The 26,376-nt window shown below is 43.7% G+C and overlaps 1 long non-coding RNA gene across 1 annotated transcript in view; it reads left to right on the plus strand.

The window, feature by feature from the left end:
* Positions 1-3,733, plus strand: part of LOC119228427 (uncharacterized) — a 33,670-nt gene extending 29,937 nt beyond the window's left edge. The window contains exon 5 of the long non-coding RNA XR_005121509.2: positions 2,287-3,733. This is a non-coding gene — a long non-coding RNA (uncharacterized LOC119228427). The remainder of the gene's footprint in view (positions 1-2,286) is intronic.
* The last annotated feature ends 22,643 nt before the right edge of the window (positions 3,734-26,376 follow it).

The raw sequence follows: 26,376 nt of genomic DNA on the forward strand, positions 1-26,376 counted from the left end.
AAGAAAAAAGGAAACATAGCACAGATGTCACAATACATCACAGGAAAGCAATGTCAACCACTGACCCACTCTACATCTAATATATTCATGCATAGCAAACACAAAGACTCAAACCCATGTGGCGGCGCATGCCATCTGACCCCGCAGAGAGCCTTTTATGGTGTGATGTCATCACGCCCCATTGTCATAAATGAACCACCTCACTTCTCTGCCCGCCTGTCAATAAATTTCCAAGGGGCCTCGGTCATACTTCCCCACTCCACTGTGCTCTAGACGGACATGAAATAATTGCCATGCGAAGAGTTGCGCGTTTCCCTTTCTAATTTTAAGGGTCAACAGCATTTTAATACAATTTTAAACACACACACACTGTTTTTTATGATGCATGTACAAGCGGATTTTGATAGCTTAACCAGCCAACCATGGTTAAAGAGAGAAACCATTGCAGCTGCTTCCAAGACCCACTTAATTTAGTCCCCTGACCCCGGTTCACCTGAGTCTGCATGGAAATCATAATGCAATTCAAGTGTGAAGAAAAATGATATAGTGTGTATTTACCCCAAATATTTATGCAGGGCCCAACAGTCATGCTTACTCCTAATAAAGGGAAAGTGATGCCTTGTAACATTGGCGATGCTGGGTTGCTGCTACATTGCCTGAGGCCAGTGTTTCCCCCATTATCATTTTCATTGCATTCTATACAGGGCAGTGTTTGCTGTGTTTAGAATGACTGCCTCATATACTGTAGGCCTGAGGGGTTTTACACAGCTGTTTTGGATATTGAGCGTTTTCGTTTCGAAATCTTCACTTTATTGTCAATAAAAAGTCCTCAATGTGGTTATATTTGTATTAATTTATCCGAGGGACTTGTGATGCGTATTCCAATCAACATTTACAGACACTATAGATACATTTGTTTGCTAAAAAACATCTGTCCACCTACAATATGATCAATAACATCCATCAGTTCTTCATTCGATCGTGTTGTTGTTGTTGTTGTTCTTCGCTCGCTGTGGCAGTTCCCTCAAACTGACAGCTCCTCCAACGACATGTCCATTGCACAACATCCCCGCCTACATCTGCTGAACGGCTCATACCAAGTACTACTACCTGAGGGATGAAAAGCCAAGCTAAAAAAACACAGTAGGACAAAAGGGGAAACCCCGGGTGCAGCTACACTCAATTGGATTGTTATGCTGCAGTTCAGTTCCCTAAGAAGTGTGTCAATAGCTATTAGTTCCCTAACAAGGGGATCAGGTGAGCCCTGCACCAGCGAGGCAAAGCTCCCCAAGGCACAATCATGTTCTATATTTCCAGAGAGGAGGCCTGCACTGTACTCTGGGAAGCAATCTGCCAGACGCCCATTAGACTACTGTAGCCCCATAAAGAGTCAAGCAGAGAGGGTGTCTCATCAGTGCTGATAACAGGGTATCTGGTCAAGTCATTAGCTCTCCTCTTATTGAATTCCTTCAGCCAAATAGACCAAATGAAGCTAAATAAAGCTGCGAGGAGCTTGCAGCCCATTAATATGCTGCCACCTCGCTCTCCTCCTCCACCGAGCTGCAGACATGCGCTGCCTTTCTCCCGTTCTTTGGCACTTCCCTCCCGCTCACATTCCCCCTTTTCTCCCCTTCTTTCCACTTTTTCCGCCCGCTATTCTCAGCTTGCCTCTGCTTCTCTCCTGTCCCTCCATCACCTCCTTCTTTTCTCTCTTCTCTCCTCCCTCACTTTCTCCTTGTCTGGGGGCCCTAATGGTGAGCATGTACAGCCGCTCTGACACCGTCACATCTGCTGGCAGAGAGGGTCTCTCCCTCACCACACGGCCTGCTAATGAGATCTTCCCCCATTTAATTAATACCATAAGAATTTTAATTCTGACTGAATCAATTTAATGTGATGTGATTTTGTCAGCTCTATTCCCCAAGTAAGGAAAAAAACAGAGCGGGCCCTGATGCTTATTACATACATCATTTCACGGGCCCTGCATTCCCTGCTGACTTAAACAAATTCTAATTAAGACTAATTAAAGCATCATTTATGAAAACGCTTGTGATAGTTATGCAAACATTCTGGGTGGGTATGCTCTGCATGATAATTACCCCCCTGTTTAAATTAAGACCTGCACCCTGGCAATTATGTTAGCCACACACCAGCACATCGTGGAAAACGTTCTTCATTCAATTCCTGCAATTAAATACGAAACCTGGCTCCTGAACTTTCCCGCTTAGAATGCATTTTACGAGAAGAAAAGGATGATTATTCATTGTTGTTTTCCCCCTCTCTCAGGTGGAGTAAATGGAGCCGATCCGGTGTTCTGTATCAGAGTTACATTGGGGTTAAAGTGATGATCATAAAGCAGCCAGCGGTGACTGATATGCGAGGTGACACCTGCTGCCTCTGGATGAGGTGATTAGCCTGTGTTTTCTAGGTGAGTTTTTTGTCACAATTAGTGCTGGTTAGGCAGATGTGAGCAGATGCACCGTCTCAGATCTCCACCTCTGCTCACAAGTCACTTTCCCCGAATCACTTCAAAAGCACGGCACGCCTCCACACTATGTTTTTGTGATGTGCCTTAATTTGGCTCTTTTCTCAGACCAGAGTTAAAACCTTAAAAGAAAAAAAATGAATTGTCTGTGGTTTAAAAAAAAAAATAGTGGTTCCATGCAAGCTTAGTGGAAACAGCGTGTCACCACCAAGCTGCAGATTTGGAATCAAACCCTTATATTTGTATTTTGACATTTTGGGAAACATTTTGGGAATCATAAAGATTCAAAGTCAACAAAAATTCACTCTCAATTACATTTAAAAAATGCTACAAAAACTAATTGGTTATGTCCAATAAAAAATCATTGTAAGGAGACTCTTTTTTCTGCATCAATCATAAAGTTCTCTCCAGCAGCAGGTTAGCTTAGCATGAAGACTGGAAACCAGTCTGGGTGTGTGCAAAGATAAATCATATTTTTAAAATTGTAATATTGTAGCCTATATATATATACACACAATATATACAGATGTAGTCAGATGTTGGCTTCCATGCTATTTACGTGTCTGAGACAGTATATTATGAGAGCAGAATTTCCCAGCTTTAAATCAACGCGCTGATGCAGCGGCTCATGTCAGCGGGCTGTTAATAGACATCCTGCAGAACGCTGCCTCTTTATCAGGCTTTTAGCAGGAGTTTACAGTGTGACGTCATTAGACCTATCGGATATGTTGATGTTGCAGCCCACTCCCGGCAATACATTGTTTCACAGTGCTGACTAACAAGCTATTCTTACTTTATTGGCACTATTTAACAGCTCCGGACATGTTAATGACCCTGGAACTGTAACGGCGCTCTACCAATATGTGAAATAACATGTTGCTCTGAGTGATAGACCCAATCTTGTCCCACGTATACTTCTGCTCATTTTCGATGAGAGTATTTGAAGTACATGAAGCAGTTCAAACTGGTTCCACCTCGACCAATTACCACATCAAACTATGTTAAACTATTAGTCATAATGATATAGCAATCACCATTATAATCGACTAATGCAATAATAGAGCACTGTGAGGGAAGAATATTTTTTTGCTAACACTTGAATACAGCGCGAGTTATAGTTTTAGTGTAAATGCTTCCCTGTTTCTGACACTTCATGTCACAAAGGTATGTGTTACATATATGTTTTTTGATACCTTGTTTACAAATAAAACGATAAACAGATGTTTTCCCCATGTTGATTCTTCATAGTTTTAAATGCTTTTTTTTAATAAAGTTATGGCTTCACTGCTCTGAGGCGGTTCAACGTGGTGCCGTTGTTTGTATGTTTGCACAACACTTATCACTTCTGTCATGTTTGTTTACTCTTCTCTGTGTGTTCGATTTCGGCAACGGCGCAGCATTATTGCATTTTTTTTTTTTTTTTTTTTTTACTTCAAGAGAGGCAGCTGGTTGAATAAGATGAGAAAAAACAGGCCCTATTCCCAAATCAGTTGGTGGTGAGGTTGAGGGAACTGGAGCAGCAGAGAGCAGACCCCTGTTTCCTCTCCCTGTACATGCAGATGGCACAGCGCTCCCAGATTTCATTTGAGGTAATCTAATCCCTCCACTGCTCCCCCTAGAAAGGAGGAGTATTAGCAGCCATATGTCAACCAGATTTGTCAGATTATTCATTACAATTAATTGCTGTTCCACTTAAGGCCTTTAAGGCTGTGAATTGCTCCGAAATCTATTGCAAACACAAAAATTATGAGTAAAAGACTTTGGCCCTGTCATTCAAATTTCAGGCTGACCTTTAGCGGAGCTTGGCTTTTCTGAGGGAGTGCAGGAGAGAGAGCCTTTCTAATTGGTGTTACTTCAGCCTTTCTGTTTTTTTATTTTCCATCTACAGGTAGAGCGTCCGTCTCTGTTGACGAGGAATACAGGGGAGACTGCCGTGCCAGTCAAGAGCGAACGCACCCACTGTCCACCCAAGTCCACTGTTTACTTTTTGCCGCGGCTCTTGCTCCACTAAATATACCCACATATTGGTTGTATTCACATTTGCAATTTGTTTCGCTTATTGTTGGGATGCAGTAACACCATAGTTAGCTTTGTGCACACTGTACACTGTCAACTGAATTTCAATGTGGACCTTTTTCGAAGGTTGGCTGCAAGGCAGCCTAATAGCCACCTGAATTAATGTGCTGTCCAACGATATGAGCCATAATACTTTGGTGATTAATGTTTCGCTGGTGCTCTGCTTCCATAGTTAGGGCTCAGACCCCAGAGATAAACTATTCACTACTGACTCAAATTCTATTCAACCAGCACACAGAATCACGTTGATTTCTAGAGCAGATTTCCTATTTGTGTATTTTTTTTATTCATAAAAAATAGACATAAAAATGTCAAAAAAATATTGATTTTAAATCCTATTAGCTCAAATCACACCAAGTAGTCCTTGAGGTAAAAGTCACAGCAAATTACAACATTATGATTGACTATGATTATGATTGAAACCCATGGGGCTGATTCATTGCTGATGATGTATTTTGGTTAATTATGGAGTTAAGGCACTGGAGGAGTGACTTTAAGCCCGTCTGATTGGCCCACTTAATTGTGCTTTATGAGATCGGGCTTACCGAGCAGGGCTTAGAGACTCAGTGTTAGGGCTGAAGTAGGAGGAGGAAATCTCTCCCAGGTCATATTACTCAGGCAAGAGTTAATGAGAAGGTGGAGGTAAGAGAACCCATCACCATATCAATCTGCACCACCTCTCCCGTCACCTGCACTCTTTTACACATTAATTACCAGTAAAATGATACAACACGGTCGTATTCCTGCTTAAATTAGCTCAATGTCGTTCATGTTCAATGTTGTTTTAAATGGTACACAGTTTTTTTTTTAAATATAATTGCTGTTATTGTGCATGAATCAGGTAAAACGGGCCAATCTGTTGCTCATCCTTAATCACAGGCAGGAGGGTTCGCATGTCTTGTTACTCATTGTACTCGGCGGCTCAAGCTGCCTCCGAGCAGCTCGACGAGGTCTCACATCCACCTGTACATTGGGGGAAGGAGGCGTGGACGTATTTCAGATTCCCCTCTATACTCCCGGTGCCCGGCGGATCGATGGCCTAAACGCCGGATGCCTGGCCTCGTCTCATCACTGTACTCCTGCCCGCTGACACGTCCTCATTATATTACAATACTGTTGCCACTAAAGGTCATTCTCCCCAGAACATAATCACACAATCACAACCACAAACTTCATATATCAAGGAGACAGTAAATAGCCTCAGGGTTTATTCGCTACTGCCAAAGAAATGCTTTCGGTTTATTCCTAAACTGAAGTTGGGATGACTTTAGATCTGATGGCACACAAACCTGGCAAGAAAATAAATATATATATATATTTGAAAGATTGTGCCTTCTCACTTTGTTTGCACTTCATAAATAATTCTGGATATTTGTAATATTCCTGCGCCTATAATCTTCTTTTTGGCATCTTCAGCAGCAGGTTAAAATCTTGTATTTGAATCTGATGTTCAGTCTTAAATGTTTTAGCCACCATTTAAGACATAGTCATTGAAGAAGGCTGTTTTGTCCAAGTTACTAATCTTCCCCTTTCCTCCTCCATCAGGAGTAGGTTGTCATGAAAAGAAGTGTCAAAGCAAAAAAAAAAAAAAAAACACGGAAGAGCGGGAACACACCCCTCTCCTCCATATTACCATAATGAGGAAAACACACTTAGTGGGCCATGACCTGATGTCATCTGATTATACCCATGATTAATGATATCCTTTTCCCAAAACATGCCACTACTGTAACTGTCTGGGACCAAGAGCAGCAGATGGTAATGTATTCATGCTCTCAGTGCGTGTTCTTATATCTGGTGTTAACCAATATGTGCATATTTAAAACTATGCTGTTGTTTTTAATGTCATTTTCTCCTGGAGACATTTTATTTTGTTTCCATTCCTCGTCCATATGGGGCTTTCATGAGCTTATTTTATGGACGTATTTTTCCTGGCTACAAAAACACATCGCAGATTTTTAGTTTTTTTCATATTAGCCCCAATGTTAGATACACGTGGAGGCTGATATTTTTTCCACTAAAGAAAAACACTTTGACGTACACTCTGTGATTGGTCAGCAGCGCACAGGGAAATAAAAGACTGGGATCGCCACTTTCTGCTCCTCCTGGTGTGAAGATGATCTCAATAATGGCGCAGTATCCCGCAGAGGGAGAGCAGTGGCTTTAAAGCGCCTTGTGTGTTGCACTCAGATTCCAGTTTCCACATGCTAGAGTCCAGTCGGTGACTCAGTTGAAAATATTTTCCTCTGTTTTTTTCCTCCGTCCAGACGCCATGTCAACAAAGCCCCCTGTGTTGCGCCGATGTAGGAGCCACAATGTCAGTCTGTCCGCTTAATTGCGAGTGGGATGAATGTTAATTTACTCGGTGAAGAACCCTCTTTGTAACACTTTTATAGCCCAGAGGTGTAGATTTACATCTTAGGGATACAATGAGTTTTGTGGGGGGGGGGGGGGAGGGGGTGTGTTAGAGCCCACATTCCTCCACCTCCCACTGCACATTGTTTCATTGTGTGTGTGAACACCTCTCAGAGCAGGGTAGGTGTTGAAGATGATGGTGAGAGTGGGTGGGTGGGGGGGGGGGGGGGGGGGGGGGGGGGGTCATCCTGACCTACATCTGAACTTGGGACGAATGCAACACTCTTGACTTGCCACGTTGTCCACGTGGTCGACACCTGTCAACGCGGCGGCACTCTTTTGCCTGGAATGCTTTGTGCTTTTTCTGTCTCTCCGAGTTTTGTTTTTTAATCACCGAAATGGATCCACAAAATGTTGTTGTTTTGAAAATGGACGGATTGAATTTTCCCTTTGAACAGTTCGGAGGTTTTCGTGCGACTCTCGGGGAGATCTACTTTGCCGGTGCACAGTGTAGTCCTGTGTAATTATAAGAGAGGTGGTCCCGGCCTCGGGGGATTGCTGCTAGATTTCACCAGAAAGGTTCCTGTGCACTACATGAATATGCTCAAGGAATGCGCCCCGCATTTTGTGTATTGGGCTGTCAAAAAATTAAATGAAAAGTCATTCTAATGGGTGACCCCTGGCCTATTTCATATTTCCTGTCAATTATGAAAGTATGAAGTCATGCATAGTTATGAGGCATGGGCGGGCCTATTAAAATTCATAAATGATTTGTGTTTATACCAGGTTACTCTAAACCACTTAATTCCACGTGGTCATGTAGAACTAATGCTGCTCCCCACTGTATACCTTAAGAGGAGACAGGTGCACGGTGTCTCTCCCCCGAATTTGTGATTTCCACTCCTACGTTGAAGCGGCTTTTGTTCTCGCCGCAATATCGTCGGAATACGAACGGCGTTCTCGCGATCAGTTGTTTGTTTAAAGCCAGAAAGCTGCATTGTTAAAACTCTCTTGCAAACCGCCACTACACCGGGCTAATTGTTTTCCGGTCATTATACCGTCTTCACCGGTAAACGTTTTGCGCACCTCTTTGGCTCTCGTGTAACTCAGGTGTGTGTAATTACAATTCTTAAGGTCAGCCTCTCACGAGGATGTATTAGGGAAAAACACTTAAGGGCATGGATCCAAACGCAATTATCTTTGTTAATAGATGTGCTTTTCAACGGTAGAAGAGGATTCAGAAAGCAACTGATTGACACAAAACCATGACTTCTTTGAAAGTTGTCTTTATTTTTTTTCCGATGTGCGAAACATGACTCACCACCGTCTTTTCATTGCTCCAAATTCCCGACACGTGTTTGTGGATTTAATCCTGAACGCCGGCGTAAACACTCGCTTAAAAAATACACAAACACTTGATTTGTTTTTCTCTCACCAGGTGGGGCCTTAAGCGAGATATTGATCAGAGCATATCACGGTCAATCGGACTAAATGATTGCTCCCTCTCCCGACTGGCTGGAAGGCACGAGGGGGATCCGCAGGAAACCGAATTATCGCAGCCCAGAGATATGAGCCGCATGGCCACTGATAGTTCCCAGCAGCCTCGCGGAAAAAACCGAGCAATGCAAATGTACAATAAACAGGGCCTAAGCTGGCGGAGGCCTTTCAATCACACGGGGGCAATAGTTCAACCCCCCCCACCGTGCATAATCCCGGGCCTTGAAACCCCTGGGACTCCAGCCTCAGACCTGCTCGATGGCACAAAGATATTAGATAGCCATATGTAGATTCGCTAGGTAAACAGACTCTGGTGATGGCGCAATGCGCTCTCTTTCCTACGAGGAATATATTTGAAGCTAAATTCTGCTTTTTTTTCCCGAGGACGGCTCAGATTGGAGGCTTAGCTTTGCGCCATCTGAATTCGATGCAGCTGTTTGCTTTGTTTAACATCCTTGATATATCTCCGGCTGGGAAGAAATTGGTATCTCTTCTTTGTGAATTAAGTTGCCCGGGTGTTTGCTCTGTAGACCGGGCTAGACTGAAGAGTGGCCGATGGAGGGTCTGTTGGGAGGGGAGGGGGGGGGGCTGATAAATGTGACATTTCTTTTTTTTTTTTTTAATGGAGGCTGGCTTTACCGTCAAAAGTCATTTGATTGAAACTTATATGGTTTCCTTCTGACGAGATACTTAATTGGCTGAAGTTTATCCCGCCTATGATTATTTGTGTCCAACATTTAAACATTTTTTGGTGTCTCCCCTCGATGTTTCAGCTCATGCGGTTAATCCTTTTCCCGGGACGTGTTTATTCACTCTGTCATTCGCTTACACCCGTATACAGTACACAAATCATTCCTACACAGACCTGTACAACGACACGCACAAATGCACAGTCTCTCCCTTTCTCTGACACGTGCATTCACCAGAGAAGCCCATATGGAGATAAATGACAAGTGCGCGCACACACACACGCATGTACACGCATACAGCAGGAGGAGTGTCTGTCTATACATGGGGGAGGGGAAGTAGGGATAGAGGGTGGGAGAGAAGGATGCGGTGGAGTGTGATGGGGGATGTTGGTCCGGGCGTGGGGGGGGGGGGGGGGGGAGCTGTTGACAATGTCCTCCCTCACTCCCTCCCTCTCATGCCAGCGGCTCGGCAGTCCCAGCAGGAGCCACTCCAGCCTCGGGAGAGGGTCCTTCCGGCCAGCGGGGTGGGGGGGGGGGGCTCCAGATCGGGTGGGGGAGTGGGAGATGGAAGGAAGAGGAGGGGGCCCCCACTTTAGGCGGCTCGCATCACATGATCCATGTGAAGGGAGGCGACTGATGAGGAGCTGACACCGATCATCCGTCCTGCCTGTCCATTATGGCAGATAGTGTGAAGTGACAGGAGGACAAAGTCTCGGGGACGCGGCGGATCGAGCTCTTTTTGTTTGCAACAAATGTAGCAGAAACAGCCACGGGAGTCCCGGAGAGGAAATGTCTTAGTTGTTCTGAAATAGCTCTGCTCTACAGTGATTGCCAGTTTTCTCACTTCTAATTGCTTTTCGAGTTGACTCTTTGAATTTCAAACCTACACCACCCATGTGTCCAGGCAGTATATCTGTACATTTGCTGCTAATGATGCCTCTGAGGAGCTTTTTATTTTGTCACAGTTCTGTAATTAAGTGTCTCTCAGTCCTGCTCCTCAGTACCCAGAGTGCCGCTTGTTTTTAATACTATGAGATGCTTAATTTCATTCAGCCGGTGTTCCAGGTCTAAATCAGTACCTGATTACATGAGAAACATGAAAACCAGCAGGGCTCTGTATCCGAAAGGACCAGGAATGAGAGCAAACGCTGCTCACAGCAGAAAGCAAAATGCAAATCAGATCATTTAAAAAGTAAGTTGCTTCATTTAAAAAAAGTTGTCTGCAGGTAAGCTGAGGGCACGGGCGAGGAGCCGCAGGCTCTCGTTCCGCGAGGCGCTGAACACGCGCGGGCCTTTTCAGAAAGGAAAGGTAAGCACTCGTGAGTTAGAGATGATGATGATGATGATGATGGCATAATAGGATTCTATTAGCTCTTCAGTTTCTCTATGCCTAATAATTAGATTAATTGAATGACACTCATTTAGAGAAAATGAGGGACCCAGTGGTGTTAATTCAACCTGTGTTTCCAGATGCTCGTTTCTAAACAGCCAAGTGAACCCAATCATAATCCCTCCATCTGGGAATTTCCCTCCAAGGCAGCAGTAGGAGATGGTGCCATAATACGTCTTAAAGATATCGACTGGTGGTTGCCTGCCACTAAACACATTGAAGTTGCCAGCTAACAGATAGGGGGGCAACCGTGAGTGCCCTGATAATTAATTTCAGATTTTTATATGAAAGTAAATATGGTCCTTATGGCAGTGTTAGTGATTAGCATATCTCACAGGTGTAATTCTATGGGAGTATCGCTCCCAGACTTCTTGACTCACTGGATGCCATGCCAACAAAGACGGGATGACTGACTAATTTATCCCAAAATTTGCACCATGTATAAAAAATCATGCAAATGAAGTGGGTTCTCATTTGGAAGACACAGCATTTGGGTGACATTAATCAAAGAAAAATATGCAGACAAAGGTGACAGTAATCCCAATACTCAAACATAAGTGGCACAGCTGTGATTTTGCTCACTGTATAGTCGTTACAGTACCTGCATGAACAGAACAGAAGCGAGATGGAAATTCTATACATTATAAAACCACCTCCTCTCATTATTTTTATTTTAGCTCACAGTGATCAAAGGGCTGTGGACTTCAATTTTTTTTTCACACTTAAGTTCTCATACCTTCCAGTTACAATACAGTAATTACGTGTATCTGTTGGTTTTTCCATTAACACTAAAAGATACAAAAAAAACCTACAGCTTGTCAAGAGAGAGCAGATCTTATTACTTTATTCGAAAATGAATAAGTGGCTTAGGTAAGACATGAGGTGCTTGATGAAAAGTTGAGTGAATTCAAGTAAATAGACGGCTAAATGCAGAATATGTTTGTCAAGATTAATAGCGCGGGTTCATATATGTTTTTCAATCTGCTTTAATGATGATGGATATAGACATGTGATAATTGTAATTATCTCCACCGCCTCTTGTTCTGCACACACGTGTATCTTCATTAGCTCAGTGGGCCTGCAGATATAGCATCTCCATGCGCCCGCGCGGCTCCTTGGAGTGTAAAATGTCCCCAACAGTGGCCTCGGCGTGCGCGGGAGCCGTGCAGTGCCACAGCCCCGGCTCACCTAAGCTCTCCACTGAGTTGTAGTGCAGCGTGGCCTAATCCCCCAACAGAGCCGTCAAGCCGGCCCGCAAACAGAGCTCTCTGCTGGCTCTCCCCGCGTGGAGGGAGCGAACCAACATCATAACAAAGGGTGTTTATGGAAAAATAGATGCTGGCGCAGCCGAGCAGAAAAGGGCTTAGCAGTGAACAGTCCCCGCTCCCACCTTTATCCTCCACCGTTCACATTGAAATGCAAATATCTAAGCAGGGTTTCCACCCGTGTGCCACTCACAAATTGAAAAGCAGTTTTTATCTATGCAAATGCAAGCATGGTAATTGAAGTTAATCAATCAATGCTAGCTTTCACTAAAACCTTGAACATGATTGAATAAAGTAATTATCATTCAGGAGAAAATGATGAAGTTGTAGACAGCATGAACCTTATTAAAGGAGGATTTTGAGTCACAATGGCTTAATTTAGCCAGCAGCCCCCTGTGTGTCTTCTTCCTCTTCTCCCCTCCACATCCCTCCTTTCTTCACTCTGTGAATCAATCGTCTGTGAAGCAGAATAGTTTGACGTGTACTGGATTTTTTTTTAGTTTTTTTTAAAAGGTGTGAAATATACAAGGTAACTCTTAATGGTAGTATTTCTTTATTTACACTGTATTACTTTTTTCCCATTCACATGGAGTAGAAGTCAAATGATGTCCTCTTTTCACGACGCGACAATCATGAACCAGTTTGTATCTCCCCCAATGTCACATTAAAAAAACCTCAAAGTTCCTTTAAAAGTCAAAAGTTCCTTTAAAAAAAACTTTTTTTTGTAATGCACAAACTTTATAGTTAAAAACCTGGTAAACATATTCAAATTATTATTTTACTTGTTATTTCACCTGGGTAACAACCTCCAGAAAATCACTTGCTTTTCTCAAGAATTTGCAAGTAGCAGTAAAACACGAGAGGCACAAACATCCTTAAAACCTCTGAAATGTGCTAGGTACGTTGCAAATTTGAATGAAATCTCTCGATTGCCAGTGGAGACGTGTTTAATGTAGACCGTGAAGACACCTACCGTCAGAGCCACACTGACCGAACCCAAACCTTCTCTGATTCACACTTGATTTATCTGTACTTTGGGGGTAAAGTGACACTTGTATATAATTGTTGAGGTTGGGGATGGGGAAAAAAGAGAGATGTCAGTGTCAACCATTTTCAAATGAAGCCCCCCCCCCCACCCCCCCTCCCTCCCTCCTCCCAGCCTCCACCTGTCAGACAAGACGCTGGTAATTGAGACTTCCAGTGTTCTGTGGCTGGCTACCTTTCTGTGGCTTTGCTGGCTGCTCTCCTCAAGGCAGGGCTAGTTAAAGGCCTCTTCGGTTTGTCACAGAGTTTAATATGCACCCTACATAATTATGCAGGATTCACAGTGCTATCAAACTGCAATTCAAATTAGTTCAGGATTAAAGGCACAGAACAGTACTGGTTCCTTAATTGCATTGTACTGTGCTGATCACATTCAAATACCCATTACTCATTCCCTCTGCGGAGCAATAAGTCAGAGGGATTAATACTGAGGCAGGTGACAGGGCCAAGCCATTAAAAGGCAGTTATGCAGAAAGCATGGCTGGTTTTATTCACGTTAATGAAATCAGCGAAATGAAACTGTAATAGATTTATCAAAGCTCAGATGGATTTGCAGTAAATCAGTTTGATTCAGGCAATCAAACTGGACAATGGAGATTTTCAGCTACAGCAGTGGATATCAGGCTGCAGCATGTGAGAAGTGCTGATATTCTTCTTGTGAGGATTTGGTGAACACCCGGTGCCTAGGCCCTATTCCCAGAGCTGGGCCTGCTCATTTTTGTCAGCTAAATGGTGCCAGTGACTGATAAAACATACTGCCTTCCAGTTAAACACCATATTCTTCTACCCCCTTCTCTCATCCCACACTCTGTCTCTCTCCCCCTCGCTCTCCTCTTCAATTCATGGGCCGTGTGTTGCCGATTCTGGCTTGTTATACAGTGCACAAGCCCATGAATTAGAACCTAAATTCACTTACATCAAACGGATTAGTGTTGAAATCCATCCGTCTGAGCCTGTCTCATGGCACCGGGCTTCAAGTAGCCGTCCAACACAGGAAGCTAACTGGACTAAACATTAGAGAGAATATGTTCAGCAGTTTAAAGGAAACGAAACAGTTCATCAGCTCATCAATAAGCAGTATAGGAATATGTGGTAAATCTACTACACTCTATGATTTAATAATGTTCCGTGTTTGTCAACCATTATAATTCATCCATTTAAGACATCTCATAACTACATTTATGTTTCACTGTATTGTCATTGAAAAATGTTTGTACTGCAGTATTTAGGACATAGTTATCAACATACAGTACATGGTTAGTTAAATAAAGGAGTTTTAAGCCAATCTCTAGGTGTTTCCTTTTCTGTTTATGACACTACTAGCCGGACTGTATAGTGTTGGCATAGTTTTAACATGTTATCTAACAAATCAGTAAGTAACATACTGCATGCGATGTAAAAACAGCCTACAGTTGCAATGAGAGAATTTCACCAGCTATTCGATGTGCAAATGGTTAAATGACCTGAGCTCAAACGACATTATTTTTAAATGTGTTCTTAATGAGTCGTCCACTGTACAGTTTAAATTCCAATTACATCCAATTAACCCCAATCAGAAGCACCTCATCTCTCCTCTCTTTTTTTATTTAATGGTTCGCTGCTGCTTCAACCATTGATTAGGCTGAATGAGCAGCACGACTAAATGACCACCTTGCAGGAGACGAGCTGTTAGCCTTAATAGAGACAGCCTGGCCATTACACCTCTGTGTGCACAGTCCCCCTCTTTTAACAGGCTAGATCAACTTTTATATCGGGGTCCGAAGGCCTCTATTCAGGTTGATTTTGACTTTAGCCCATTTGCTTCACGGGAAAATGTTAAGTAGAAACCTCCCATCCATGAACACTAGCCCATTATTTCCTAATTACAATGCATTTGTGTCCTGCAGTAGGTTTGCACGATTATGCACCCCGCGTTTTGCATGTGGAGGTGTTCTTAAAGCCAAATGTTACTGTTTGAATAACCTTGTTTCGTAGTCAGTATTTGGGAAATACACTTACAAAATGAAACACGATAAAAATTAGATTTTCGTCATGTGCAACACCCAAAATATGCTTGTAATAACAATAGAAACATGAATATAAAATGATTCCAAAGACTGTTTGTGATCACAGCAGCTTACTTTATTTCTCATTGCTTTGGTCAGAATCAAGACAAGGCTCGGCCCAACGGCAAGAGAGCCACAGTACAGATTAGAAATAAAATAATAAATCCATTCAACGCGAAGAATCCTCGAGTGATAAAACTGGCAGCAGACGCTCGGATAAGCCCCCCCACATACTCCGTCTTGAGAATTTCCCTGTTTGTGTTCTTTTGAAGTGTTTGCGTTGCATAATGCCCGCGTGGATAGCCACAACAATCTGTAGATTAAGCCAAACAAAAGTGTGCATTAGAACTCCCCGGCTGGAACAGTTTCATAAGTACATTCAAAACACAATTCCCTCATAAGTTGAGCTTTGTAAAAACAATAAAACGGCGCTCGTTTCTTAATGAAAGCACCCATAGTCGACATTAGAAGTGGATTAAGCAGAAGAGAAATAGAGATGCACAATAAGTCTTTGAAACAGCCTCCATATACAATTGTCCCAGCAAAGCCAAACACATGAAGCCCTCACTTTGACAGTGTGCAAAAGAAAGTAATTGCTTTATTTATAGATGGTGTGAAATTAAGCACACTTAAAAGCCTGGGACAGTATGGTTTAATCAACCCCCTTGATTCATGTTCACAATTCACACAGCAACCCGAAAGCGGGGGTGTATTAAATACATTCCCTTATTACTCTATAAATGCAAGTGGCCAAGCAGACAAAACCCAAGTAATAAATTAATAGTAATAAAAACACCAACTGCACGGACAGATACAGAAATTAAAAGCCGGCCCGGGATGCAACACGCCATCCGGCTTAATAAGATGCAAGACAATATTGCTTGGAACCAATCACATGCACCTACTGTAGTATATTTAAACACATTTAATATTGTGTTTCATTTAAGTGATAAATAGTTAACCAAGTGAATCAATAAATAGTTTTTTAACCAATTGTCCAAAAGTTCAAAGTTATTGTATTATTAGAAAAGGTAATATAAAATGAAATTCTATGACGGGCTGTCCTTTAATTCATCACTGACACAACTCGCTATACCTCCCCCACTTCCAATTATACAACATCAGCACGATACTCTGTTGAACTGATGGAACTTGCATTTGAACTCCTGGTTCATCATTGAAAGCCAAAATTGCTAAATCAAAAAGTCCCCTAATTACTCAGATTTCACCATCTGTCATCAAATTGTCAGAAGTCTCGACACTTCTCCCCCTATGGCTTCAGACAAGTACGATCCACTCATTACAACGACAGCCTATGGCTGCCGGAGCACTATACAGGAAGTCCATTCCCATCATAATTTAACTCTCAAAGGGAGATTAGAAGCACATTGCTCTATATAAAATTGGGACCATTTGTGTTTGGACATTTCGGAGGCCATCTCCAGGGTTTGAGGATGTGTTGAGATTCCCGTGACCTCCTGCTTCACCAGCGAGGGCCTTATCTCTGGAGGGTCAATCACCGTACGCTTTTTGCTTGATCTTGTTTGTTTAACTTGACACGGTGAAGAAAGGCCTGACATTGACCAGAATCCGCTGCATTAATGTATTTCATGTTCTGCATTCATCATTGTCACCGAGCTGGAGAAGACTGCCGGTGTCACAGGAGGACGGGAAGAGAGGGTGTGTTTGTGTGTGTGTGTGTGTGTGTGTGAGTGTGCGTGCGCAGTGAAGGGAGGCGCCATGAAAGGAAGGTGTGTGTGTGTGTGTGAAGTGAGAATGCTTAAATTCTTAACAAACAATTACGGCCAGAATTTGTCCTACTTTGACCTTTAAAAATGAATCTCTCTTTTCGTTTTCGTGCAGTGTGTTTTCATCCATCTGAACACTGGCGCTGTGGTAGAAAAAGAAATACATCTGAAAAATAACCCACTAGCGCCTTAAAACACACAAAGAAATGTTAGCATCTGTGTTAACGTCTTCACAAGATAATACTGTTTCCTCTTGACATTATTTTTGACCCACAACCATTTTAAAAGGGCATCATGTGAATCTTAATGTTCTTGTATGAACAGTATTTAGTCATATTTAAATGTTACTATTCCAGTCTTTCTGTCACGGTGTGGGGTCATTTCCTGTTTTATTTTGTAGTTTCCTACCTTTTGAAAAACGCAGCGTTCTGTGAACTTGTGAGACTTTCCACCTCCAGATGTGACCTGGCTGTTCCATGTTGGCGACTAAAGGGGATGACTTTCACACAGACACAATTGTTTTATCTGTAGTTAATATTGATAGTAATAATCATTAATTAATTAATTAAAAAGCCAAATGGAGTACATGTGAAAAAGTCCTAAATAGTTCTTGGAGCAGGTTACAGACTAAAGTTTCCTTTTAGAAATGATGAAGAATACATATGAATATGTCTTCTAACTGTTTGCTGTTTAATTGTGGAAGTGTGGAAGTGTTGTTCTGTTTGTTTCACCCCAGAGGCTCGGGAACACCGCTGATTCAATACACACACAGAAACACACTGTTACCGGAAATACAACAATCTGACATTTCAAAGCCTTTGTAAGACGTCCCAAGTGTACATTTCATGAGTAATGGATTAATTTTCCCTTCATTTGACTGCATTTCTTTCTAAACGTTCTATCTTACGTGGTGTGTTTCGCAGTAGGTGCTGAATTGTTCTGAACCTTTTAAGGGTTAGGGTCGTAATCACAGCAGTCAGTGGAGAGACTAAACATGTCAGGAGGGGTACAACCACAGAAGAAAACATCTTGGAGGTGCTGTTCTAGTTGCCATCTGGAGTGCTGTTACTGATCCAGCATATCAAACTGGGAGAGTCTGAGTGTCATGGTTACTGCGCTAAAAGAGGATCAGCGGCACAGGGCTTCTGTGAAAGGAAAGAAATCTAAAACCTCTTCTCATGAAGGCACATCAGAGAAACAACGCCCACTGCTAATAACCAGATACCAGTATGTTCCTTCACACACACACGCACATTGATCTTTACCATTGATATCTACATTTGTGGTTTGACTCCTTTAAAGACATGTATGGGACCTTTTTATGTAACAGGACCGGGGACCACCTGTAAACAGCCGTGAGACACCAGCCGATTTTATGCTGCACTGCACGTTGAAAATGGCCATATTTCCAACCTGAGAGTGTGACTTAACAACTCGAGGTGGAAATGTGGGAGGGGGGAGGCGGGGGGGTGTGGGGGGGGGGTAGTTATCTTTTCGGTGATGTCTTGCGTTGTTGCTCCCCGGGTCACTCGGTCACTCACTACTAAGTTAGACATACTGTGCCCATTAATTTAGGTTTTCATTGCAAACAACATCATCAACATATTAAATCAATCTCACAAAAAATGAGCATTGCATTCTAGAAAGTCCTGAAACCACGAGCAGTTTCCCTTTCTCGTGAGGGCGCTGTGAGGAACGTGAGGACAGCAGTCCGATCCACGTCTGGGCAGCACGTCACAAGACTTATTAAGGGGAGAATGACAGGAAGGGCAAGGTTTCAACTAAGCTCAGTAGAATCGAACCGTATCAAAAGTACCGCTCCGCACAGGGCTAATAATAGACCAAAACAAACAAAACTCCCGACAGGAATAGAAATATCAAAACAATGCCTATTTAGTGCTCATGCAGGCGGTGTGAATGGCTTTTGTGTGTTGCTTATTATTGCAATCTCAGTGCAGCAACGGTACAGAGCGAATCTCAGTAATTAACCTATGGTAATGACAAAAGCCAATTTATGGCTCTTAAAGATCAAATGTATCTGGGTTAATGTGAGGTCAATCTAATGCATGCGCGGGAATAACGGCACTGGAATTGAAGTAGATGGTTGCACTGGGATTATTGCCAGCGTGAATGGGGCTGTCAAAAAGATCCATTCTAAATAGACAGTAATGCACAAGCTGGTGTCATGCTTGATTTGACTAAAAAAAAAACAGTGGGAATTGGAAACACGTTTGTTGCCTAACAAAAGGCGCCAATTTTGTTTGTTTGTACTGATCATTTCCTTTATTTAAAATATGAAACCTGCCTCTGCTGCTCGCTTTGATTCACACGCCTCACCGTGAGCTTCATAATTCAACGGAGAGCGTCCTGCATGCTCGGGATGCCCTGCAGAGTCTCCCACTATGGCTGGTTTCTGATTTACTTCATTGGAGAAAGAGCACAGCTGTGGGACAGAGGTGGTGTTCATACTGATTTTCTTTTGCAAACATTTTGTTTTTACTGTCACAATCATCATTGAACGGATTGAGTACAGGTTACTAAATTCCTGCACCAGTAACAAGGACCTCAGGGCAGCTACGGTTAGTCAGAGGGATCGATCACTCATATTATCGATACATGATCTGATCCCAGAGTCAACATGACACTTTGTTCTTTGAAAGCGAGTTTTGATCCCAGCTGTTGTTCCCTGCCTTTATAAGACAGTCAGAGAAGCTCTAAAGTGATCCAGAGGTTCCTGCATTGGCAAAGCTTTTGATTACTGATCTTGATTATTTACACTGGCTTCCAATCAAGATCAAAATCCGATACGTCAGAGAGAAGTACCCTTCACTTATCTCCTTGTCACTTTAAAAAGAAAAAGAAAAAAGAGAAGTACTTTGTAACATCTGCTTTAGAAAGCTGCTGCTAATTGAAGTCACTTTGCTAAAGTTCTTGTCATGAGCTCTCCTGACCACTTGGTAGGGCTCTGCCTCGGCGGGCAGAGGCCAGATGTTGGCGCCAACTGGACACATGGAGAGAAAACACGGGCATTAGTCATTCAGCCAGACTCCAAACAGAGCCTACTGACGGATCGTGGCTCCTGGGGAGTTATGCTGCATTTAAATAGCACCTTTTGATATTAGATCAATACGACGGATTAACAGTCAAGTCACTCATGGGCAGATGCTGCGGGGAGACAGCATGCTTTGACTGTGATACATTATGTGCCAGAACTAAACAAAGAAGTTATTTCAATTCCAATGGTTTTGTTACTTTTTTCACAAAAGGTCAAGCGCTGTCAAAAATATCAGCATATTGACCTTTTTAAACATTCCAGGAACATTGGGATCATAGATTATGCTTTCTTCCCCTCTTCCCCACCAACAAAGGGTTAAAACTCATTCACACCAAAGTCACGAGGGGCAGTAAATCTCTGCGCTTGTCATTTGCAGGTCGTTGTACAGTTCATTTGAAGTTTAACATGGACTGTCCTGGTGACGTGTGTGTATTGTCAGGAGGACAGAGACAGCTGGACAGCAGGCTGTGTTCCCTCTTTGAGGCTAACTTTCACATTTTTTAACCTCAACCCTATTTTCCCGAGTTGCTCCGAAAGCACCCCCCATAAACATTAAATGTTTGTGAATGTTGTTTTGACTATTTGTCTCTTCTTCAAAGTCTTCAGAGGCTGGTCTGGCAAAATCTACTTTACAATAAAAAAAGTAAAAAAGCTTTCATTTTAATTTTGATTAATAGTCCTTAGTTTACTGTGTATTTAAGACAGGACTGTCAATATTTCATATTTCTCGTATTGTCAACTATATTTATATTAAGCTTTTTTGACACAATTAATTTTTGACACATTAATGACACAGTGTGTCACGTGCTGCTTCATTACTTGAAACATGGACACTGTAGGTTTCTTTATCCCATGTTATGTTGCCCACCGAAGGGATTTCTGGGGAAAAAGCCCCTTTCTAAGCCAATACTTGGTGTGTTTTATAAGGGTTGAAATTCAAGGAAATAACGATTGAATTACCTTAAACATTTATTGGATTAATGTATGCATTACTTACATAATATATAATAAATGACCAGATATAAAATATAAATAATCGTGGGACCGACACTCGATGGTCACTACTTCTAATGTCACCATCGTTGTTCCTGCAGATTGACAAGTGTCCTTGGAATTAGGCTTTAGGACTAGAGGACATAAACACACCCCAGTATCCCCGAGACATCACTTCTTCTGCCTCAAAAAAGACGGCAGAAAAAGGCGAGTCAGACGAGGGCGATCGCGTTGACGCCTCCGACACAACGACACATGGTGTTTGCTTCAGGAAATGTGCAGTGTTCCCGACGCCAGTGTTCCCAGTTGTCCATTTCACCGCTACATCGGGAGAGCAAGTGAGCTCCAGATGCTGCCTCTCAATAGCCCTTTATTTTAATATCCCAGCGACATATAAAGAATTAAATATTTATACGCTATTGTGTATTGATTGAAAAAAAAATACCTGCCACCATAATGGGCCAGTTGATATTTCCGAATAAAACAATGACACACTCGTTACCAAAGGGCATTTTTTAAACATTTATGACAGCAGAGTAGCTGTGGAGCACGAGGTCTCACAGGGGCAATAAAGAGCATGCAGATGAAGACAAAACCCATTTATAGTTGTTCAAAATGAAAGTTATACATGAGAAAGAATGTCCCTTGAGCTGTATTAACCTTAGAAGACCTGCCACAATGGTTTCAAACATCCAATTGATTATTTTGATGGGTGAAAAGGTTCAACCAACACTTGTCCCAAATGCTTACAAGTCGGTAGTGTGCAGTTGCCATTGAATGAAGACAATAAAACACCACCATGTAGTATTTCATTGTAAATGAGCACAGCAAACTAAGGGAAGATGTGAGGATGCGGGGGCCAAAGGACTGGATCGGAAAGTTTTTCATTGCTTAATTCAACAGGCCGAGAGAGCGAGACTGATGCCTCCTTTGTTTTCGGCTGACTCATGGTTTGGGAATGGAACAGTCGCGTGGTGTGGAAAGATTACTCCAAAAAAACAAAAAAAAAAGAGAGAGACGGTCCACTTCTGCAGCCTGCAAGGAACTGAACAAAGACAGTCTTTAAACATGCCAGTGCAGTCATTGGAGAGCCGAGTCAAACTGACTACAGCAGGGTGGAGATGTGCTACCAGACATGCAGAGACTCTGGTGTGACTGTGAGACGCTATGGAGCGCCAATTTCCCTTAAGGGGAGGACTGAGGGGTGGGGGGGGGGGGAGGGGGGACACTGGCTGTCCACTATAGAGGCCAGTAGGTCTCTGGAGGTGTCACCTCCACACAATGTGACAAACCCCTCTGGTATGACCCGTCTTCACACTCCCCCCCCCATTTCCTTCCTTTCACATTCTTAGACAATTGAGTGAAGACCCCCGGAACCCGGGCGCCACCACAGGCAAGGACGGAGACCCGCGCGGACTCCGCCAGTCACGGCGTCTCGCTCCATCACTTCACACTTATGTCCCCCCCCCCCGTGCTCTCCTCCGTCCCCTTCCTTTCACTTTTTATTTCTCAGGCTCCGGGGCGCACTATGCTCATTTTGTGACTACGGGACTTTTACCAGGGTCTCGCCCAGACATACGCCACATGTCACCCTGCCGGTCCGTGGCCACGCTGCCTGAAGCCAGATGTGGTCCGAGGCTTGAAGTGCAGCACTGTGACACATTCCCAACAAGCCTCTCTCTGTCGTATTCTCTATCTGTTATGGTGACGGGAGAAGCAATCACATCCTTCGCACAAGTGGAAAAAACAAAACAACATTGTCAAAAAACGTCAGAATTCTTAAGGAATAGTACACATGTCATGTGTCTGAGTACATGCACTGAATGACTTCATCTTGCGTGTGTTCCAATCCCTCCCCTGTACTCTACAGGAGAACAACTGGATTGTATCAGCCATCTTTTTCTCTTCTTTTTTTTTTTCTTCTTCAGACTATAGAAGGCAGAGTTAACATTGTGGAATGCAAAAAAAAAAAAAAAAGAATATTGTCATGGACTAATCCTGTGCTGAGTACAGCCATGATAATGATGATGGATTAGAAATACAGCAGTGTATTGGGATTACAGTGCTATTAACTGGCCTGGGGAGGAGGATGAGGAGGCAGGCCAGTATCAAGCTAATCAATCAAATAATCGGGACAAGCCCGTGTCTACTAGAAACAATTAGACCACTTCTCCAAAATCAATATCCCTGCATTCTCTTTAGATACCCACTGGTCACTCATTCAATAAAGCCTCCATGGGTTTTGATAAGTCTGCCAGTCGGCAAGGGTCATTTGAGGCTCCAAGTGGGAACAAAATACATCAAACAGGCTCCAGGAAGGCCTCATAAAAATTGCAAATCGAAAACAATATAATTTCATGTGGCAAAGGTTATTTTTCCACTTGTTCATTATCAAATGTCTCATGTGAAAGCATTGCTATGAAGGGGAAAAAATCTATTTTGTCTTGAGTGTTTGGGGAAAACAACACCGACATGTATTATGTCTAAAGGAAAACAAAATAACGATGGAATCAGAGGGGTTCATAAAGTTGCTCTGAGATATAGTCCTGGTAGTAGAGGTGTCTCCTGTTTCCAGCACAGCTCCCATACATAATTAAAGCAGGAATTTGTATCTGTCTGCACTCTGTGGCCTCCTGATGAATTAATATCTGGTGGAAGTCCTACACAGCCATCAGATTAGCTCATTTATTTCTGTCAGCTGCTTGCTCTATCAGCTATTTGTAAATCATTGAGGGTGGGTGCATGGGGTGGGGGGGGGGGGGCTGTTGAGATTGTTGGACATATATTTATTATCATTAATGGCTGTTATGAATTAGGTCTCAGACGTCCAGGCTGTAGTGCCGCAAGTGTAGGTGCACATTGATGACTCCCCCCCCCCCACCCCCCCCAAATGTTGGGTGGACATTGTTTCGTTAGTTATACGCTGTTCTCTGCCTACGCCCGAGCCTGCGCTCTACGCTTGACTGCACGCACATTCATGCGCCGACGTATTCGGTTTCCCGAGAAGACCGGCCCGAAATGAACACAACCTGCTGGACTTCATGGAGGTTTCCTGATCAGAATCCGTGTGTTGAAAAGTCGTTATGAAGGTGATGCTCTCCTCCACGCCCGAGGACACCTGCGCGTTGGTGTGTTCGGGCGTCCCTTCTCCGGGAAGATGATGACGTGACGGGACCCGGGCAGTGTGTGTTATGTGCATGCAAGGGAGCAGGGGCAGGGAGGGGAACAAACAAGAAGACTGCATTAACCTTTGGTCTGCCGGGGAGGGGAGGGCACCAGCGGGCCCTGCTGGTTGAAGGGACACCCCATAATCAGGCTCCTGTCAGGGCTGTTTCCAGGAGATTAATTCAGCTGGTTTCAATTCCAGCCGCGGCTCCCCTAGCCTCAACCCGGGGTGCACATATTGTCCTGCTTAAAGCACATGCACGTGGCATCGACTCAATTTAACACAGGCATAGCATGAGGCGGACGGCTGGGCTGCGAGAGCAACACGCCGCTCTCGCAAACACAAATAACATGCATCAAGGAGAAATCCCAGCGAGGCAGAAAGGCCTCCAATCAGAACCCGGACACAACATCAACGGGAGGAAATGATGTCTGATCAGGCTGGGCCACGACACAACGCGCACGAGGCCCGACTCCTCTCCTAAAGTTAGACCGAATGATTACGATGACGCCATGACACGTCCGCTGCCTGCTCCGAGCCGCGTCCACGCCAACACAGTGCCTGCTTGCTGTGGCCAGAGGCTGAGGAGACTCTGTCTGTGCTAGCTAATGAACTGAATGAGATGGCAGTGCTAAAGAGCTGCTGATGCAGGGGGGAGAGTGACAGAGATGTACGGGGGGGGGGCCCTCCGTTACTTACCTGTAAAAGCCCGGGATGAGGATGTGCACCCCGGCACTGAGCTGACAGATGTCGAGGCCCTTCTGATCATCCATTTTCCGCAGCGCGTCTGTAAAAGGTCCCGTGGCATTGATAACACATTTGGCTCTGACATCAAATTCCTGCCCTATGAAAGAAAACAGCATCAATCACCAGGGGCTATTCATCTGTGGCTGGTGACAAGCCGGATTATTAATTTATCAGCGAACGCCCCCCTCTCTCCGTAATAGAGTGGCTCGAGTGTGTCCATGGGAGACTTCCCAGGATTGTAATTAATAGGAAACAGACATACCTAATTTCCCTCTTGCCTCTTTGTGTCACAGAGTAGCTCAGTGGCAGTGACTGAGGGAGCCTTTTGAAATTGTGGTGGGGGAAATGTTTGTTAATGTGATGCTTGATGTTGACGGGCTACTGTACATAATGGCACGCGTATCAAAAGACACTGCGAGGAAAGCGAATGGTGTGTTTTGACAACAAGATGAATGACGGACTACCCTTTCTAATTTGACGTGTGATGCGACCACTGCTTAGAGAGAGGGAGAGGAGAGATTAAACGACAAGGTTTTTTGAGCCTTTTGAGGTTTCTGATGACAAAACAGCGTCTATTATTTTTTCACTCCCAGCCCCCTCTATGTAAGGCCCCCTTCTTGCATTATTAGGGTGAGACATCTCCTCCAAGAGCACACTTCCATCTTTTAAAACATCAGAGGGTGGTCATGTGTTGAGATCCTCAAATCTTGGTTATTCATGAAATGCTTCAGAATACCATATTTTATCCTTAACTGCTTTATTCTTCCAAAGCCGGCCCGATGCATGACATTTAAAAAGGTAAGTAAGGCCATTTGGAGTACGCTAATTCCGTCTTATGTTCCTCCCTACCAGATCTGAAGCAGCCCTCCACACCATAAAACGCTTATGAAATATTAAAAGCCCCTGTATTAGATGTGCAATGACTATGTGCAAACTAGCAGCAAGTAGGAAGCGCTGGAAGGGCCCCTGGTGTGAGGGCTGTGCAGAGACAGTGGGAATAAAGTAAGGCAGGAAGGAAGGAAGCGGCTTTTGTTGGATTTACCTGTGATCCCGTCCCTGCAGCGCGCTCTGCAGACCCTCTCCCTCCCCGTCCGAGGGTCTGCCCTCTTCAGTAGGTGCACCACTTCAGTGTAATTGGCTATGGCAGCCCCATACCTGGCAGCAGTGAGGGCGATGGCGAGGTTCACTCGAGCATCGTCGTGTTGTCCTGCAGCGGGGGGACAGGACCAGAGCAGGGGGATGTGAGTCACCCCGAGCCTGTGACTGGTGGTATGGAAGTGTGTCGGAACCGATATGTCACATCTGTCCCTGTCACTTTGCATCAGGGCGATGGCTGCTCTGGCCGCACAAGGAGCACACTTAAAGCCACAGTGGCCCTTTGGCCTGAGTGTGAGCCTCCCTTTCCACCCCTCCCCTCTCCTGCACTGAGCAGGGGAACTGCTCCTTTTGGGAAAAGGCAGGAAACACAGGGGTAAGGAGTAGAAAATCAAAGAGGTAGAAGCTGACGGACCCGTTGTTTAACAGTGTGTTCGTGTGACGTGTGATTGTTCCTAGGGGAGGGTTCTTTTTTATTATATACAAATATTTTATCACTATTATTTCATATGGGCTCCACGTAACAAATATTATTTTTACACTTTCTAAATAGAAATATGAGCAAGTCATTGTACCACAGAAAAAAACCCAAATTAAATGATTACTGAAAACCATCACTTCCACTGCTAATAATCACATTATTCCATCCGTCAATAGGACGATAAACAGCTCTCGACAGCGGCTGGTCTACTTTCCCGTGGCAGAATTCTTTTAATGAACAGATAA

The sequence above is a fragment of the Pungitius pungitius genome, chromosome 10, assembly GCF_949316345.1.
Source record: "Pungitius pungitius chromosome 10, fPunPun2.1, whole genome shotgun sequence".
NCBI classification, from domain to species: domain Eukaryota; kingdom Metazoa; phylum Chordata; class Actinopteri; order Perciformes; family Gasterosteidae; genus Pungitius; species Pungitius pungitius.